Source organism: Myiozetetes cayanensis, unplaced genomic scaffold, assembly GCF_022539395.1.
Source record: "Myiozetetes cayanensis isolate MyiCay16 unplaced genomic scaffold, myiCay2020 scf7, whole genome shotgun sequence".
In the NCBI taxonomy this organism is placed as follows: Eukaryota; Metazoa; Chordata; class Aves; order Passeriformes; family Tyrannidae; genus Myiozetetes; species Myiozetetes cayanensis.
In genome coordinates this window covers 3388798-3407912 of record NW_026087964.1, presented here as the reverse complement: position 1 = coordinate 3407912, position 19115 = coordinate 3388798, and the positions used below count along the sequence as shown (strand labels likewise).

Genomic DNA, 19115 nt, shown 5'->3' with positions numbered 1-19115 from the left:
TAAAGCAGGCGTGGCTTTTGCACCTTCTGTGCCTGGCTCGCACGTGACCTTCTGCAGCGAGAGATGTCAATGGTTGGGGAAACCACTGCAGGCAGCCCCGTGTTATGCCTGTTTACCTAAATGGATCTGGTCTTGTGCAAGATGGGTGTAAGCCCTCACCCTTGGTGGACAGTCAGAGCAGGGTCTAACCACAGCAGATAGTGGCTTAGGTAAGCTGAGCTCTAAGGGCAGCAGCAGAGTGGTCCTGCTTTCAGTTTTGCTCATGTCAGAGCCTCCAAAAGCCAGACTCACTGCTGTTGCTGCTGCCATGTGGCAGATTGTCCCTCTCTCCCACTCTCTAAACACAATCAATAGGAATTAGCCCATGGCTGCTATCTGATGACAGCAGGAATGGCAGATCGGACTCTCCAAGGCTGTCCCTGCTGCATTCCCATCGGGCTGTATTCCTCTCCCATGGCAGGAGCATCCCCCCTGTGCCATAAAGCCCCTTGTGCCTGGCCAAGCAGAGGAATGGCCAGTCAGAGCTCAGGGAGAAGACAGGAGAGAAGCAGCACTGCAGGGTATTTTCATCATCATCTACTACACATACATTTTTTTCACTCTGCAGTATGTCATCATAGCTCCTGGGTGAGTCAGAAGTTGGGAGAATGAGCCAGAAAGGAGCTGTGCTAGGATGTGTGCTCTCCAGTCGGATTGGGCTGATGTGCAGGAGGGTTTGCAGGAAGGGAGAGCTGCCCCAGGCAGCTGTTAGTCAGACCTGCAGTTGGCAAGAGGTGCTGCTGGGGGCTGACAGACAGTAATGACTGTGCCATTGGTGCAGATCCCGGTATCTTTAATTTATAACTGTGAAATTTCCATCGGCTTCTGTGGGATTTTTACCTGAATATGGATTTTCAGAATTAACCTTCTATTTTAAGCCAAACGGCCCAAAATTGATGTTGCTTTTTGCGTATTTGCAGCATGGCACTCTCAGTCCCATAAAGAAAATATATGGCTTAGCAGAAGCAGTGGTGTGGAGCACTTCATCAAAATTCCCAGATGAGTCAAATTTCATTAGATGGTTGCAGCCAGTTTGTCTCTTACTGAGTGTGTAGCTTCAGCCTTTGCAGAGTCATGCAGGACAAAAGTGTTTAGCAGAGATAACCACAAGCCAGTCTCCAAACTCTTAAACTGATACTTAAATATTTTTTCACTTTAATGTGTTGTACCAGATATGTTAAACTGTTTATTTTCAACCGGGTAATGAGCGTTTTCACATTTGTGGTCTACCAACCATCTTAATGCGTGTCTGGTGCTTCACTGAACAGTATTAATGTGTATCACAGCCTTTCCCACGTCGTTGATTTTTTCCCGTTCATATAATCAGCGTTACTGAGAAGTGATCTCCAGTAATTCAGTGTTGTACGTGTGTATTCCCAGGCTGACTGGAACTGGCCACCTAATTCTGTCTTAACACACTGGTTTTTGGCTAAGAAAGGTCATTAAGAGACTGATCAAAGCCACTGCAGTATTTTAGGTTTTATTTTGCGTCCTCACCGAATTCTGTCCCACATGCTAAAAGTGTGCCTGTGCTGGTTGCGCTACTTTCCTGGCCTCGCCTGTGCCAGGGTTACTGTGTTTCGTTTTTGCACCAGCAGAAAGTCTTGTTCATTTTTGGTTGGTTTGTGTTAGGCTTCAGGACCTTTTAAGATTAAAAAAAAGCAGTGTCAATTTTCAGTACCTCTATAAACCACTTCCTAGCATCTGAAACACTACCTTCCCCCTCAGCCAAGATTTGTAGTTAATGCTGCGGTTGCTTTATTCCATGAATTCTGTCAAATTTTCATTCGTTTTTTTTTTTTTTTATTTTTTCAGCTCCTGTGAGACTCTCAAAGCCAGTTTGAATTGTGTTGAATTTGCAGATAGCTCTCAGTGTGGAATCTTTTCTTGCTGCCCTGAAACTGATGTGGCTTCCTACATCTGCCATGCTCAAGCTTGGTGGTCAGCAGCTCAGCCGCCACAGCGCTGCTCCTTTGTGAACTTCAGACTCAGCACCACCAGGCAGCAGAGTTTTTTTTTTTATTTTTAATTTTTTTTTATTATTTTTCCAAGCCAAAGCAGCATCTAAAATGACCTTTTATCTGTGTAGAGCTGGATGTATTTTAGCCACGCCAGTCTAGATAAAAAGAATGTCTTGCATTTTTTAAAAGCTTGTGGGAGGAGGCCCACAATAGAGGCTCCATTGTGCTGTTAGTACTGAGCGTACAGGAAATCACAAATTAGCTATGACGAGAGTATTGCAGGGGAGTTTTAAGTTTACTTAATTCCCGTAGCATTGTATGGGTTTGAAAGGGTTTCACAATACGTTGCCTTTCGCATCTGGTTGCGTGTGTTGTTTGTATATTTGGCAGACTTCTGTTCAAGGCTTTCTCTTACCACGTCTTTGTTCGAAAGGTTTCATATTTTGAATCCTTGAATGCAGATGACTTTCCCTTCTTACTTACTCCAGATACAGAGGCGTACAAATACGCTTGGTATTTATCTCGTGACCACCCTACAGCCCTCTAAAATTTAAATCTAGCATTTAAATCCAGCATTAAATCTAGCGTATTCAGCAGTGAGAACTGTCTCCTCAGAGCAAGAAGTAGAAAAGGTTTTCAAAGATGAATTTTGGAGAACAGTAAGCTGCAGGCACAACTTTTCCTTTGCTAGCAGATTTTGATCCAGCAGGATGCTGAGTTACTCAGCTTCCGGTTGATATCGATGGGAGTCGGAGTGGGCTCAGAAATCCATAGAATTCTGGCTGCATCCTACATACTTAAGCCCAAGTTATTACAGGATAACCCTTCTTGTTAAAATTTTGTCCAAAGATTTGGTTTGGCTCAGTGCTTGCAGTTGAGGAACAAGTTCTGCCACTCAGTTGAAAGACCCAGGATTATGAGGACTCTCCAAAATCATGAGTCTTATTTTCTTAATCTTGTGAATAAAGGAAGTGCAAAACAGTGTATTATTGCGTGGAGCTGGTAATTTAGAAGTTGAAGTACCGTGAATATTGCAGTTTTGCATTGATTTTCATAACTTCTCTGGAATTTTCCCTCTGGACTGTTTTTTAAGCCTGTGAAATTCTGGTAGTGATTTTTCTGAGCTTTGTGGCTTTGTTTTCAAAAAATACATTAAAAAAGTCTGTTAACAAATACATAAATAGAAAGTATTTTCTTGCACCCACAGTCAAAGGGGAAAAAAAAAAGACCTCCAAGACATTGAAAACGAAGTTTGGGGTTTTTAACTGTTGTGGGGATACTATCTTATAGAAATGCTGAATATTTTAAAGTATGTTTTACAGAGTTCTAGTAGCTATTGAAATGCCCTAAAGATTTATTGGCAGGAGGGGAATTTTTTTTTTTTTTTGGTGCAGGAAAAAAGGATCTCAAAAGTAATCTAGTTCTCAGATTTTCAAAGAGAATTAGTAAAAATTAATTTTGATTTTGAAAGACTAATTCTAAAAAGAAGATTAAACAGTGGTTGTTTTTATAAATGGTAAATAACCTCGCGTGTTACATCTAAGATGTCTTTGATCACAGAAGTGCATAGTGAAAGAAGCAGGCCATGAATAAGCCATATGATACCTGGGAAACTGCTTGCATTTAATTAGGCACAATTTTAAATCAAGGTAGTTAAGGTTTGAAGCCTGTTTGAATGCTTGTTTAAGAGCACACTAGGCTTATTTCACATTTGCATTAAGACATTTAGGAATCAGCAAAACCAAATCAGAATGTGGTACTTTGCAATGACTTTAGGTTGGGCATGTGTGTGCTGGTTTTGAAGTACACTTTGGCATAAATACAATTTCTTTGGGATTTGTACCTCTGTATAATAGGAATGCCTCCAAAGGACCTATATTTGGAAATTTATGTCCTATATGAAAACTGAATCACCTTCTTAAAGTATTTTTGTTTGTTTGTTTATTTTCTTGGGTTGTAGAAGAAGTTTCTTATAACTTAAGATCTTGGGTGAACACTGAAGTCAGGTGAAGTGCAGGGATCTGACTTTCAGGGCAAATTTGGTCTAATTTTTGACAGGAGAATTGAAAATACGGGGGAGCAGAGATGGCAGTGCTGGCAGATGTCCCAGGTGGCTGTGGAATGGCCCAGATGGTCATGGTGGTCCTCTGACACTTGAGAGAAGCCTCAGAAGTGACCTGGGATAGTTCACCCAGTTTTTCTATGCGCAGTCCCACCCTGCACTCAGTGCATGCAGTGATGATGAGCTTACCTGGGAAAACTCTCTGGGATCTGCGGGAAATGGCACCAAATTAGGATTCTCTAGTTAATGGTGCTCCGACTAGGTGCTTGGTAGATCTTGTTTGTACTTTGTTTTATCACAGGGAAACAGTCTGTGAGGCAGCAAACTTCCAGTTGTGAGCTGAATTAAGGTAAATGCACTTATTAAAAAGACAACCTGTGGCTTGACTGAGCGCAGCGCCGTGCAGAACTGTGATGGAAGGGCTTGCTTTTTCCAAATTAAAAATGTAATTTCCACCATTAAAGCTCTTCCTCTTTAAACAGTAAAAAAAAAAACAAACCAAAAAACAACTCTCCTGTATATTTGAATCGGGAAGTTGTATTTCACCAATTAGCCTGACAGGACATGCACACAAACGAACCGGCGAAGTGCTGGTAAGTGAGGAGGCTGCAGCTTCGAGTGCTGTGCCCTGAAAGATGGGGATGGTGTGTTGGGCACTGAGCACTCTTGCTCCTGCTGGGATACGGAGATGTGATTGCGAGCTATTTTTACTTAGCGGTTGAACATTGGATGAGAAGAAGTAAGGGATGATTTCTTTCAGTTTGAGTTTGCACATTGTGCGACTTATTAAAAACTTCAAGATGACTGTTAAGTAAAGACAGTTACTTGAAGTGCCAGATGGAAAAGAGTAAGAAAAATGCCGTCTGTTTAAAACAGAAAGGGGATTTTTGCTCATTTTGTACCATGGTCTTCTCAAGTCCACACAGTTGCTGTGCTTGGCTCTCTCCAGTGCTGGTCAATAGTGGCTGAACATGAGTCAGTGTGTGCCCAGGTGACCAAGAAGGACAATGGCATCCTGACCTGTATCAGGAATAGTGGGACAGGACAGTGATTGTCCCCCTGTGCTGGGAACTGATGAGACTACACCTCTAATCCTGTGTTCAGTTTTAGACCCCTCACAGCAAGAAGGACGGAGGTGCTGGAGTGTGTCCAGTTGTTCAGCCTGGAGAAAAGGAGGCTCAGGGGAGACCTTATTTGTCTATACAGCTCCTTAGTGGGAGGTTGTAGCCAAGTATGGATCAGTCTCTTCTCCTACATAACAAGTGACAGGACAAGAGGAAATGGCCTCAAGTTGCACCAGTGAGGTTTAGATTGGATATTAGGAAAAACTTCTTCACAGAAGGGGTTTTCGGGCATTGGAATGGGCTGCCCAGGGCAGTGTTTGAGTCACTGTCCTGGGAGATATTAAAAGACATATAGATGTAGCTCCTGGGGACACGGTTTAGTGGTGATCTTGGCAGTGCTGGTCTTTTCCAACCTAAAAAATTCTGTTAGTCTGTGTTGTGGTTTCAGCTGTAGGGTCCATGCAGATATTAGATACATAGCAAGATGCATTTCTTTCTTTTTAGTTGCATGACAGAATTCAGGCTTCAGATCACATCTTTGTCACGTGGTGCCGGCTCAGCATCACAGCACTGGGCTGCATTCCTGAAACTGTGATGGCACTTTTTCTTAGTTCCTACTCATATTGTCCAGCAAGTGCTCTTACCAGCACTGCAAACATTTCTGCTATTTCAGAAATGTGCCTGCTTTCTCCAGAGCTGCCATGGATTGTGAAATATGGTACTGGCTGTTTCAGTTGGATGCAAGACTCCTTGGTTCATTCTTTTGCAGAGTAGTCCATCATCTTGTTATGACCATTTTATACGGATTTAGTTCAGGGCCTACGTTAGTTTATACATAACTTGGAATAATTGGAAAATGTGAAAAATGTGGAGTATTCTTCAGCTGGCTAAAATTTTAAGAGGGCGTTTTTTCCTGCCGGTGTCTGGAAGTTAGCCAGGTGAAAGTTAGCATTCCCACAATACCTTTTCTGTGGGATAATGGGCAAGTTCAGGGCAGCATTCTTTCTTCCATTTATATAAACAGACTGTGCTGGCCAAGGCTAAGAAGTGTTGCCGAACATGAAATTGTTGCTGTTTGCCCTCCCAGTTGTTGCTCTGTTGAGAATGATTTATTTTTTTCTTTATTTCATTATTGTTCTCCTCTTGATATTTAAATAACTTGGAGTCTTCTGCTGACTATTTAGGATCTTGCCCAGGGCAGTGCTATGTGAAAAATCCGTGTGCTCTGTGGATGATTTCATTCGTGCCAGTGAAACGATGTCACCAGTAGAAAATTGACTTTCAGAAGGTTCCAAAAAATAGAAAGGTGTTTGTAGAACAGAAGAGACTCTTTGACAATAGATGAAAAGAGGTAAAGGTCTGAGAAGCTGAACTGACCTTTCATCTTACTCAGCTTTGCCCACCCCTGGTCCTTCCAAAACATAGCAGGAATTAATTGTCAGGGAAGCATGGAGCTGGGAGTGCAGGTACTGTCAGACAGCTTTGAGTTGCTGCTGTTACTCTGAGTAGGGGTGATTTTTATAATATTTAAGATAGATAGAGATTTATCAAAATGTATTTTTCCCTGTTGGAATTCATATCTTTGTACTTTGGGAGTTGCTGAGGAGGTTACATACCACGAAGGTTATTGTGAAGTGCGTGGCTTTACATACAGAGTTTTATCAATTAGGAATAGTCTTAAGTGTGTCTTGAGTGTATGTGTGCATTTTTTGTATTAGGTTTTTTTTTTAGGATCCCAGACAGGAATTTAGTGTGTATTGCCTAAAAGTAATAGTTTATACATGAAGAAATATGCAGAAATCATGGCATCTCCACACAGATGAATAATCATTCTTTTGGCTTCTGCAAGAGCTGCAGAAATGCTGGGTCAGTTGGCAGTGTCCAGCCTTAGGGAAACGTTGAGGAAAGGTACTCAGAGGCATAGAGAATCTCAGAGATGCTGAATGTTTGCTGTGTAATTGTCTTGGGCTGTGATATAAACATTGCTCCTGTTGAAAAAATAGAATCATCTTGGTGACTTAAGAACTTTTCAGCTTAGGTCTTTTCTTCTAGAATATGTTTACTTTTTACCTTCAAATGGCAAAGCTTTCCCTGGAAAACACATGTTTTTTGTTATTAATGCCTGTTTAAAAGGTCAGCAAGGAACTTAGATCTAAAAATTCAATTCTTAGTAACTTCTGAATAGACAGAGGAAGAAAGTCTGGTGAAACCCTTAATCTTTTGTGCTGTCTAGATAAGCTGGAGCATGGCTGCATAACTGTTTTCTTTAATCCACTCATGTCACTGAGGTTCCTACACAGACTGAGGGTAGCAAATGAAACTAAAAATCATTTTAGGTAAACTTTGCTTTTTTTTTTTAGGCCCATTGTCATGTTATCTGTGTTCACATTCAGTAGGGTGGGTACAAGCTCTTGTAATTTTCTGTTCTCATGAGGAATGTGACAAAACAGTAAAATTCAAATGCACTGAAATTAATTGTGCATTTCCCATTAATGGTGGGATTTCCAACTTCCAGTTCTGTGACCATAATTCTTCATCAGCTTCAAATCTCTAACAAGTTTTAATATGTTTTTAAGAACTAAATTGGAAGAAAAGCACTCTTGCTTCCTTGATAAAGACGTATTAATAAACATAAATTTATTGTCCTGCCTTCGGTTTGTATTAGTTTAGAACACAGGGTTTATGGGCCTTTTAGTTGGGGGTTATTTATTTCTTGAGGTTTTAAGGAACATATACTCAAACTGCTGGTTTTATTCCATGTCATTATCTTGGAACCAGCTATATTTAGATCTGTAGCATTCTCATCTGTTCAATATTTCTAAGCTTTGTTGCTTAAGTCTGTTTTTTCCATATACAGCTGCATACATGTATAGACTGTATATCCCACGAGTTTATCTGTGAACTTCTTCTTTTTTTACTGCAGTAAAAACTAGTTGTCAGTGGTAGCATGGTTTTATCAATTGGGAAGTCAAATTCGCACATACACATAGAAAATGTTAATTAGAACAGATTATCAAATATATATAAATATCAATTAGGTTACATCTGTGCACATTGTCGTGTGAACCACTTGTGTGCAGATCCGTATCAGATCATTCCTAATGGGCTTGATTTTGCAAGGAACACTCAGGTAGCGACAGCCTCACTCTGCAGCCATCTCTGCTGACCGGCTGCAGAACCCCAGAACAACTCTGTGAAGGAGGAGCAAAACAAGACCTTCTTAAAGGCGACAAATAAAATTCCTGATGAAAGGTGTGCACAATGTGCACTTGGTGCTTTCATGTTGACCAACTGTGAAACCTCCGTGAGAATCGTACAGGTGTTCCCTCCTCCTTAATAGAGGTGTTCTGTATCCTAACAGCTTTTAGAAGTATTGTAATGATGAAGTGTCATTAGCTGTACACCATTAATGTCTTAAATTGCATCCTTTGTTGTGTTCTTTGCTGTTCTTGTAAAATAGTTGGGTATGGTCAGGATCTTGATTTCCAGCACTTCTGCTTTCTTTTTATTTTCTTGTTTTGTAGGTTATTCATTTTTTGTTGAATTATATGTCTTTCTGTGATCAGTTGGCATGGAAACATGGCTCCCTTATAGGCCAGTTGCTTTTAGCATTAATTTGCAGGTACTTGTTTTTGAATGTGAAAATAGAAGCCATTTATGTTCTTCATCATTCCCCATCATTAATACTTGCATGCTTTCTGATGCAATGTAAATTATCTTTCCTTCTGTCTTAGAGAGGAAAATGTACTCCTTCTTTTAACAGAGGAAAAAAAGTAACTCCTCCATCATGTGCGCTGTATTATGAAGACAGTGCTTCATATAAAAATTGTTTTTATACGATAACTTCACAAAATCAGTGTAACAAAAGATTAACACAAAATCTTCATTTAAGCCCAGGAGTATATGATACTTCTCAACAACACAAAATCACAACACTCAATTAGTTGGTTTTTTTTTTTAGTAATGTTATTAGTGACATTACCCCTCCCTTCTTTTTTTTTAATTGGAAGAATGGCCTGTTTTCAGGATTTGCTGCATTTCCCTTGGAAGAGGTTGGAGATCTGCTTTGATCAGTACTGCCAAAAGTAGGGGAATGCTTTCATAGATGTTTTGTGATTTTAGTTAGAGGAGTTTGAAGTTTCTGAAATACCTTGATGCTGTCAGAAATCAACCTCTGGACTGCGCTTGCAGTTTACTACAGCAGCATTCGTGGTGATGTTGATGGTCTGTGGCAGTGACTGCTGCTTGGAGGAAAACTAGAAGTGCTATCACACATCCTCGTGAAGAATAGTTAGACTATTAGTGTTTGTTCACATTTTTAGAGATTTGAAACTGTATCTGAAGAAATACTATTTTAGGTAGAGATAACTGTCTAATTTAAGACCTGCTATAAGCAGACTGCCTTCAGTGAAGTTGCTTTCTAGTTCTTTAGGATGAGGTTCAGTCTCATTCCTAACAGCTACAGACCATTGTCTGAAGAGCTTTATACAGACTGGATATGCAGAATAAAAATAAAATTTGAGATCATTTACTTTGGCTCATACTTCTCCATCCCGCTCCAGGCTTCAGACACTTTGTTTCACTAATCACTTGATAGAGAGTGTGCAGAACAGACAAATTCAATTGGTACTGCTCATAACTCCATTTTACATATTTAATAAACAATCAGTTCATCTGGCCTCTTTGGGTGTAGTGCTGCACTGCTTTTTCTTTATTTCTTAAATTAAAGTACACACTGTTCAAATTAAAAAGCATAAGTCTATGCAGGATTTGGCAAATTTCAGTAAAAGAACCACAGATCTGCAGATTAGAAATACTTTGTTCATGCCACTAGTCCTGTGTTACGAATTTCACGGTATTACTCAGCAACCATATGGCTCACTCCCTCTGGACAGTTTAAAAAAAATTACCTATAAAATGAAACAAACAAATCCCTATAGGTGTAACCCCCACATTTTCACATTTACTATTTGAAAAATTCGGCGGTGAAGAAATATCTTGTTTTGTGCCAAACTCTTCTACTGCAACTCTTCAGAGCTTTCTTGAAGTTACTTGCAAGTGGTTTTCTCAGAGGTTGAGAAATAGAGTTTAATGCAGCAGACAAGGGCTTTTTAGGGCAGTTTCCAGATCAGATTTTCACTCACCATGATGCAGCTGTGAAAAGTTGGGCCTTGCCGCTTCCTGTGTGACAGTATCTCATCATGCAGAATAAAACCATTGCTCCCGTCTACCCCCACCCTCGTTCTCTCGTAAACAAATGGGTCTGTTGACAGAGAAGAGTGAAAAATAAACGGGTCCCACCCTTTCATCTTCTTGGTGTATTTGCAGAGTAACTGGAGAGAAGATGCACTAAACTACTTTTTTCCTTCCCTGCAGTGCCTAATGGCATTCCTGGTCCTGGAAGGGCAGCAGTGACAACCATGTTGAGGATAAAACTCCCACTATTAATTGACTTAATCCCCATGCTGAATTTTCACTTTTCTGGCTTAGATTGATCTCTTCTTGTTCTCTCTGGAACAAAATATTCTGTAACAAGCACAGTCTCTTTCTACATATTTTTAATTCTTTAACCAGATTGTTGTGTGTGCTTGGTGTCCTTCTTAAATTAATTTTTCCACAGGTTGGCTAGACTACTCACTAAAATCAAAGTCTTCCCAATCAAAAACTCTCCCATACTCTGCTGTGGGTCTTTGTCAGACCTCCCAGAGAATTAAGCTACTAATTGTGTTGTCCTTTAAATATTTTTGACATCACAGTTTAATTATCTTTATGTGAAGTATTGAACATGCTTTAGTGAATATATAGTTCTGATTAAGTTAAGTGTTTTATCTAAGCCCCCGAGGGTCATATTTCACAATGTATTGTGTCATGTAGACTTTATAAGGAAATAATGCTAACTAATTATTTTTCGGAAAAAATGAGAAAGCACAGGTGGAGTTTCCTTTTCAAGCATTTAGCTCATTGACCAACACCTGCTTATTCACTGTTTATGTGTACTTTATTTTAACCTGGTTTACAGTGCAGACCTAATAAATGACCCTCATCTGGGCTACTCAGGGATGTACAATTTTCACCACAGAGAGTTATTTTTCAGATCTCATTTGTTCTTTTCAGCACTTGTTTTTCCTCTTCCTTTTGTAACTGTAAATAGTTCTGACTGAGGAGGGGCAGAAAGAATGAAAAGATTGATCTGAAGAAAATACTTTAAGAGCTCCAGTTTCCTCTGAAATAACAGTGTGCTGTCAAAGAACCTAACAAGCAAAAAGAGAGTGGCAGAAACCAAAGTTAGGGAGCAGAAATATAACTTAGTTTTCAGTTTTTACAGTGATACACCTGTACTAGTTTAGTTTGCCTTCCATTCAGAAAAAAAAGGAAAATAATGTGTTATGGAGACCTGTTACTCTGTCATATCTCAATTCCAAGTGCAAGGGACGAGCTTCGTGTTCTCCCATGATGTTCTGGAAAATAGTCATAATGGTTTCTGGGAGTGATCTGATAGCTGTTGTATTGCACTGGGCAAGCACTCAGCTGCCATTCTCTCCGAGTTTTTCAGAAATCACAGGCAGTAGGAATCAGTTAGTCTCGTTTTCCAGTGTCTTTCTGTATGCCACGTCCATTTTCTGAACAACAGAATGAGCTTCAAGATACGTTTTAAGCTTGCTTTGCATGTGCTCGGTGATTGTTTGATTATCTTAGAATGATAAAATTCCAAGTAATTTGAGTGTTTCCTGTCTGCTTTCAGAAACGCAGTGCTCCTGCAGCCTTTCAGCGTGCTGCTGTTTATCCTGCTACTGGCATCCCTCCTGTTTGCAGTTTCACAAAATGTAGAAAAATCATGGAGCGAGGTTTCTTTCTTTGGGAATTTTTTACTAATCGAGTAAAATCGAGCATCTAATCGAGTGTAAGCCGGAGCGTCGTAATTGCTTCTCAGACTGTTTTCAGTCTATATTTTGTTTCAGAAGGGGTCCCTTTTTTTCTAACTGTCCGTTTTTCACGAACTGTGGCACTGCACGAGTCGAAGGCTGTCACTGGGAGAGGGGGAGATGACATTTGTGTGACGCACAGACGTGCCGTGGGCAGATTTTGTAAGTGCCTCTGCCTGCAGATTGGAGGACACGGGAGCTGGAGCGAGTTTATGTTTCTAAGCTAAAACATGCACAGAAAAGGCTGGAACAAAACTACAAACTGACATCCTAACTTAATTTATGGGGAAATGGAGTACTGAATTCATTTTCCAAAAAACAGCGCTCAATCCCACCAATAGTACACAGTTGGAGAGATAACCTAGCAAGAAATCTGTGTGAAGAGTGAAGGGTACCCTGGTCCCCTTTTACCTTAAGATTCTCTAACTCTTTATAGTGGATTCAATAAGTCCTTTCATAAAACTTCTGTGCAATGGATGTTTTTAGCACCGATAAATGTTTCATGCAGTTTACAGAGATAGAACGTGATTTGTGCCCTGAAAAATTTATAATTATCTGCAAAGCATTTTAATGTGTGTGAGTAGGTCCTTTTCAAGTTGAAAACACTTAAACTGCAGAGACTAGAATAAACGATAAAGCCTAGTGAAAAAATGCAAATATGGGTCATTTTTAAACACTTCTGACTTTTCACTAGTTCAGTGGCAAGCATCTCAAAATGTTCAAAAACCTTCCCTAAACCCCTTTAGCATGTGGTATGTGTGGGAAGAAATATTTTGCTTCTCTCATCAAGTCATGGGAGTAACTCCCAATTTTAACTCTGTTTTTCAGTACAGCTCACACTGTGATGTTGGGACCAGAGCCTTTGTAATTGAGACTCAAATCTCTACTTGAAGAAAAGCTCGGTAGAACAGCTCTCTTACATCATACACTTTGGTTATATTATGATTAAATGTAACATGATAATATAAATCCAGCTTTTGCCTTAAACTGCCTGTTTTACTTGGCACTCAGACTGTTGTTTCTGGCCCATTCTTAGTGAGCTTGTCATTTTTATACATCCTGTTTGCTTACCTTCAAAACTAATATCTTTTCAGAAAAAGCTGTTTATTTAAGCTTGATTCGGCTGCAGAGGACCCTGGATGGGAGGTGCAGGACTTTGATTTCATTATGCTTCAGATTTTCTCATTTTACAACAGCACTGTTCTCTAGTTTGTAATCATCATCATCCATTTTCTTAATATTGACAGAGAACAGCAGAGGTCAGTGGCTGTGGGAGGAACCAGAAAGGGAGAGAGAAAAAAGAGCTTTAAGGAGCCCTTTGCGGAGATTCAGCGTTTGTCAGAGTTGCTTTGGTTTTCAGAAGAACATAATGAAGTGTAACTTGAGGCATTTTATTATCCTCGTTTACCAGAAACCTTAATGCTGTGTTGAATTGACCTGTTTTAATTATGCTGATCTTAGAAGTCTGGATTATGTATATGTATTTATATATATTTGTTTTTTAAAAATTTTTTTAGCTGTTTGTCATAAAGGAACTTTCCAGCTCTCCTCCCTTCTTCTCATCCCTAAACAAGAGTCACGGTTTTTTTGTTGTTGCTGTTTCACTGTAAGGATTGCTGACACATAACAGCATCGTGATGTTCAGCTGAGAGGATGGTGAATCACATTTGCTGCTTTCCCAAAATAAAAACAAATAAAAAAAAGTTTCAGGAGTTAGAAAGAAATTGGAGATGTCAGTGTTCAATATGTACAATATTTCCGTGCTGTTATTTTTAGTGTCATTCGAACGTGTTCTACTGACCTCAAAAAAAAAAAAAAAAAAATTAAATCTTGTGAAACTAATTTGATTATCCAAGGCCCCACACTTGCTTGTCTTCAGACTTTCTGATAAGGAAAATAAGGAGTGTCCCAGGTAATAGTTTAACGTTCTTGGGTCAAAGTACAGGTGTGCTGTTAGAGAAATTGCTTTCGGTGTTTGGGATCAGAATAAAGGAAGCCTTTGATGTTGGCTCTGCTCAGGTTATTGGGTTTCTTTGTTGGGGACAGCATCCTGTACAGCATCTAAAATATGAGAAAAGAAGCACAGAGAGAGAGTAGCTATTAGTGCAGGCTACATTCAGGAATTTTATGTTGTAATAAATACTTGTCAGTGTCTTTAAAACATAATGTGAAATTAATACTCTGAAAGTGGTTGCACTGACAATGCCTAAAAAGCGGTATTTTATCCCAAAGCATATTTGCAGCTCAGACAGTGGTTTAAAACAAAGCAAACAAAAAAGCCCCAAACCTACTGGAATAAAATAACTGGCTGTAAGAGTAATGTTTTTGGAGGAACAAATTACTGTTTTCTTCTTTTTTTCCTACGTAGTTCAAATACATAATATTTTACAGGCAGATCTAGAGTCATTCCTTAGGGGAGTTTCATTTTAAATTAACGTTATGTGGCTGTTTAGCTTTTATCCAAATCACAGCCAAGATGGCAGTTCTGATAACTTGATTTAAAGCGAGAAAGCAATGCTCGCAAGCTTTGTACTGAGTACATGGCTCAAGGAGCAAGGGGACAGGCCACTGTTGTACTTCCCTTCATGTGCAGCACAGCCCTGTTTTGCCAACCTGTTCTGGGCTTGTGTTATTTATTCTAAATGTTGTCCTGAAAATCTCCAGTCCCACTTCTTCCGTGGAAAGTGTTTTAGTAAGTCTTGGCATGATCTGTATTGTTACTGGAATGGCTCGGGGAGTTAATCATTCTGCTCCTAGTGCAATTGTTGAAGCAGATTGTTTTTCCAGTTACTGCCAGCAGGAATTTTCTGCCTCCCCCCCTTTTTTTTTTTTTAAGTCACACCCACCGACCTATAAAATTTATGGTCTGAAATATAAGCTCAGTTGTATTTTAAACTAGGGGTTGGGAGTGTGTCAGGGTGGGTTACCCACCGGTTGTTATAATCAGCCTGCTCCATGGTTGTCCTGGGAGAGGATGAAAGTGGAGGTATATTCTGATACACACCCAGCATATGGTGAGCTGTGGGAACATTTGTGATGCAGACTTGATTCATGCCTTCAGTTCTTTATTTTGGAGAAGCTGCCCCGTCAATAACTGGGAAATTGATGTCCACAGTCACGGCAAACGTGGTTGCTCAGGGTCATAATTCTCAAGTTCGTTGATTCTTAATTTGTAGGGACTGTCCCCAGCTTCCCTACAGTGATTCCTGTAAGTTACCAAATAGTTTGTGGCTTTTGCCACAGCATGTGTGGGCAGGGGCATTCCACAGTCACTGTGAAACTCATGGAATAAGTAACAGAAGTTGGCAGCCTTAGCCAGAATTTCTCTGAAGCTGGGATTGATGGGAGTGAACTCACCTAGGGCAGCTCTACCACTGCTTATTTATTTATCTATCTCCGCCCCCCTTCCTTATTAATTAATAAAGCTAAAAATATTTGAAACAATGAAATATTCACTGTGGAAGGCACTAAGATGCTGCATATCCAGGGAAAGCTCAGTCCTTAAAAATGTTTTGCTTTTCTCTGGAGTTAACTTTCATGTGTGTTACTTGAAAGCAACGCTTCTGCAACATTGGGTTTTTTGTGTGTTTTATTGCAGATACTTAGTGTTTCTGGCTTTAGTACTTGATACAGTTGTTACTGAATCTCGTAATTTGTTTTGCTTTGTAAATGGGGGTAGAAAATTAAAACATTTTATCATAGCTTTTGATACTGTTACTTCTTGTTTATTTGACATTAAATAGGTGTGATTCATATTGTTTTCAGTCTTATTTTGAAAAGTATTAGTTAAGATTAGGCATCATGCTCCAAATATGTAATTTGAGTAATTTTTTGACAGATGTGAAATACTTCCAGTTTTCTTGTGGAAGTTAGAAGTACATGTGTAGTAATGGAAAATGTTGCCAGAGGATTTTGTTTCCCCTTATCGGACCTTTACTTCTGATCACAGGCTTTCAAATGTGCCTTGTGGGACCTTTTGTTTTATTGTACCCTGACAGGCACTTAGGATTTTGTGTGGGCACTGACATGTGCTAGACAAATAACAGCAAAATTACTAGATATTTAAAAAGACTGGTTAGAGAACACCGTTTAAAAAATAAAACAGAAACCTGCATCCTTGCAGTTGTTAGAATAATGTCCAAGAATGGCAATTTTGCTTGTTTTGTGAGTGTGGAAAAATAATGAGGAACTGTGATTCGGGTTCCAGTAACAGCAGGGAAATGTGGAATTTTTCTAAATAGAAATCATAGGGTCATTCTGTTTTGATTGTACCAAAAGGGAAAATCAAGGTAAGAGCATTGTCTCCCAACACTGTGTTGAGGCCTTTGTGTTTTCTACCAGAGTGATGGCTTTGGGTACCCAGGCTCATTTCTCACAGGTGGTGAAATAATGATGGGATGTGTGCAGAAATCCAAGTACCATGGAAGTGTGTGGGCCAGGGTGGTAATTACAGAGTGGTGATAGTTTTACATTTGTGTGAGGGCACGAGCTGTGAGTGTCCTGCAGAGCGCTGGGTGCGTTTCAACCTGCACAGTTACCAGGAGGATACAGCCGGGTGTGACTGCTCTGCACATCAGTGGGTCAACACAGTACAGGAAACCACTTGTATTTTTCTTGGTCTCTTGCAAATTAAAAAGAAAAGAAGGAAGATGTCTTGTTTTTACTGAGTTTGGGTAAATAAAAAGCATAGGCGCCAACAGCGTTCGTGTGCTCTGCTCTTCCAGTAACGTTTCAGTGTGCTCAGCCTTAACCTCTGAGCCCTGGGGACTTCTGCAGGGACTGAACACGTGTTTCAAGTCAAGTTTATAACTCAGTTTTCTCTTGCATTTGTACTGTGAAGTCCAGATTTTGTTCCTTTGAAAATCAGTTTGGGATTGTTCCTATAAATTTTAATAAGCCTTGCAGCAGGTTCCTAAAAATCTTAGGAAACGTAGTTAGAAGCATTAAATGACATGAGAAAAAAAGGAAATTAAATTAAATTTAATCTGCTAAGTAATTCAGTCTTCCGAGGGTGGCTGTCACTTTTTTTGTCCATGGCCCGTGTTGGTGTTCTTTGTTTAAGATTATTCTCCCCTGTGCTCCCCTAAAGTCCCACATCCCAAATCACGGGAGATTACATCCTGCTTGTCTTGAAGGCAGCAGCAAAAAGTGTTGGCTCAGATTCTGGTGGAATCAGGAGATTTTTGTGTTGCATATTCAGCACCTAAATATGCTGAATGTCAAAATACTGAAGGCTGGTAAGCTCTCTTGTTTTCCTTGCATCCGTTTTACTGATCCTTGGACCTGTGTTGTGTTTTAAAATCTGTTTCTAATTGTTTGCTCTCTGAGTTTTGCTCTACCTTGAATCTCAATGTCACTTGAGTTCACGGGGCACAGAACAAGGAGACTCTCAAAACAAAGTCCAAAGTGTAAAAATGCATGATAGGTCAGGAACCTTAAAATATGTTTTTGAAGTATGATGTTTCTAGGAATTTTAATAGTGATATTGGCAGACCTAATTCATAACAGCTTCTGTGTTCATGTTATGAGGAGGATATTTTTTGTTTGTTTTGACAACTTGTTCTTTACTTGCATTAATATTAGCATTTAGTTTTGAAAAACATGCAAATTTTTGTGAGGGTTTATGGTAAATAAATGACAGCTCTCACTGAATTTACACCTAGGTAAGAATATAAAGTAAAGGTAAATGCCTCAGGGGATTAGTCTCATGTTACATGTGCAAGACTGTAAATCAGTTGAACATCCAACCTGTCATTTTTGGCTCCTGTTTTTGTAAATATTGATTAGATTTTTCAGTAGTTTGCATTTTGTTAAAAACGTAAATCACTTTGATGTTTTACAGCGTGTAAAGAAAGTTTTGTAACACAAATTCTTTAAAAAGGACATTGTCAAGGGATTTTTTTTCCTGCTTATTTAATCTTTGGACTTGTAAGAATCCCCAGAGACATGACAACTGTCCTTTGCCAGGCTGCTCTCCTCCATTTCATGTGCCTGTTGGTTTGTCATTATAGGGTTACTGATAAGTGTTGTGCTTTTTTGGCATTGATGTATTTTTCAGAAAAAAGAATTGAAGCATTTGTTTTGAAAAAAGAAAAACACATTTAAAGACTTACATGGACTTTGCAAACAGATTTAAGAAAATGAAAGGTAGGTCAAATTTTGGGCCTACAAACCTGACAATGTCCTTTAGTTAATTTAACATGTGTGCCTTATATGAAACATTCCTGATCCTAATGATGTTCTGTTAATCAACAGCAGAAAAATGTGAAAATGACATTGTTAATCATCATTAATCCTAATAGCTTTGCTTGTTGCATTTTGGTTTGTTTTCTAATGTCAGCAAGCGGTGGCAGCCCCTGCTATTTGTGCAGTGATCACTTCAGTTACTGTCAGCTCGTCACATGAAAGATTGTTTTATGAAAGGTTTAAAATACATTTTAACAGCCTAGAGTATGTCAGGGAGAGCTTTCTTACCCTCCAGTCGTGAGCATGCCTAATGGCATTGGCTTCAGCTCATCCCCCTTGGAGTGTAGCACAAATAATGCACCTTTACTTCAGGAGCAACAGGAGGTACAGGTTGGATTTGGGAGCAGTGAGGACACTACCCTGCTTAGCTAGCTCCTGCTCTTTCTACTTTAAAAACTGCCTGTTGTTCTGAGGTTGGTCTGATCATTGGCACCACCTTCATGGTGCCAGAGGTATAGAGGTAGGATAACTCACGGCCTTTCCTCTCTTGTTTTGGCTGCAAACCTGGACAGTGAGTTGATTAATCCCCTTGTTTGTGGGACCTGCAGTCAGTTGAAGTGCTTGTGCATGGGGCTGGCCTCCTCTAGGGTTCTGCAGCTGAAAACTGATTTTTTCAATTTCCAAGTTGATTTTTTTTTTTTCCATAAAAGCTGGACTAGACTGAGGTTTTGATAGGTTTTTCTTTCCAAGAGAGCTGGTCCAGACTGCAGCTGTGCAAGGGCAATCCGCTGTTGGTTATTCATATGGTGAATAATGGAGAGCTGCTCTGTCTGTCTGTGCACCTCATACCTGGTATTAATTTAGAAAAATTCCAGCACTC

General features: G+C 39.6%; 2 protein-coding genes across 8 annotated transcripts in view; both read left to right on the top strand.

The window, feature by feature from the left end:
• The window catches only part of PTCD3 (pentatricopeptide repeat domain 3), an 822782-nt gene that overhangs the window by 10676 nt on the left and 792991 nt on the right, over window positions 1–19115 (top strand). The gene's annotated exons all lie outside the window — the stretch shown is intronic.
• The window catches only part of CTBP1 (C-terminal binding protein 1), a 234579-nt gene that overhangs the window by 172462 nt on the left and 43002 nt on the right, over window positions 1–19115 (top strand). The window contains exon 1 of one of the 7 annotated variants that reach the window (XM_050338090.1): window positions 18133–18196. The exons of the other annotated variants lie outside the window; for them this stretch is intronic. The gene's annotated coding sequence lies outside the window, so the exon portion shown is untranslated. Of the gene's footprint in view, window positions 1–18132; window positions 18197–19115 lie in introns of those variants that run through there. 7 annotated transcript variants of the gene reach the window in all.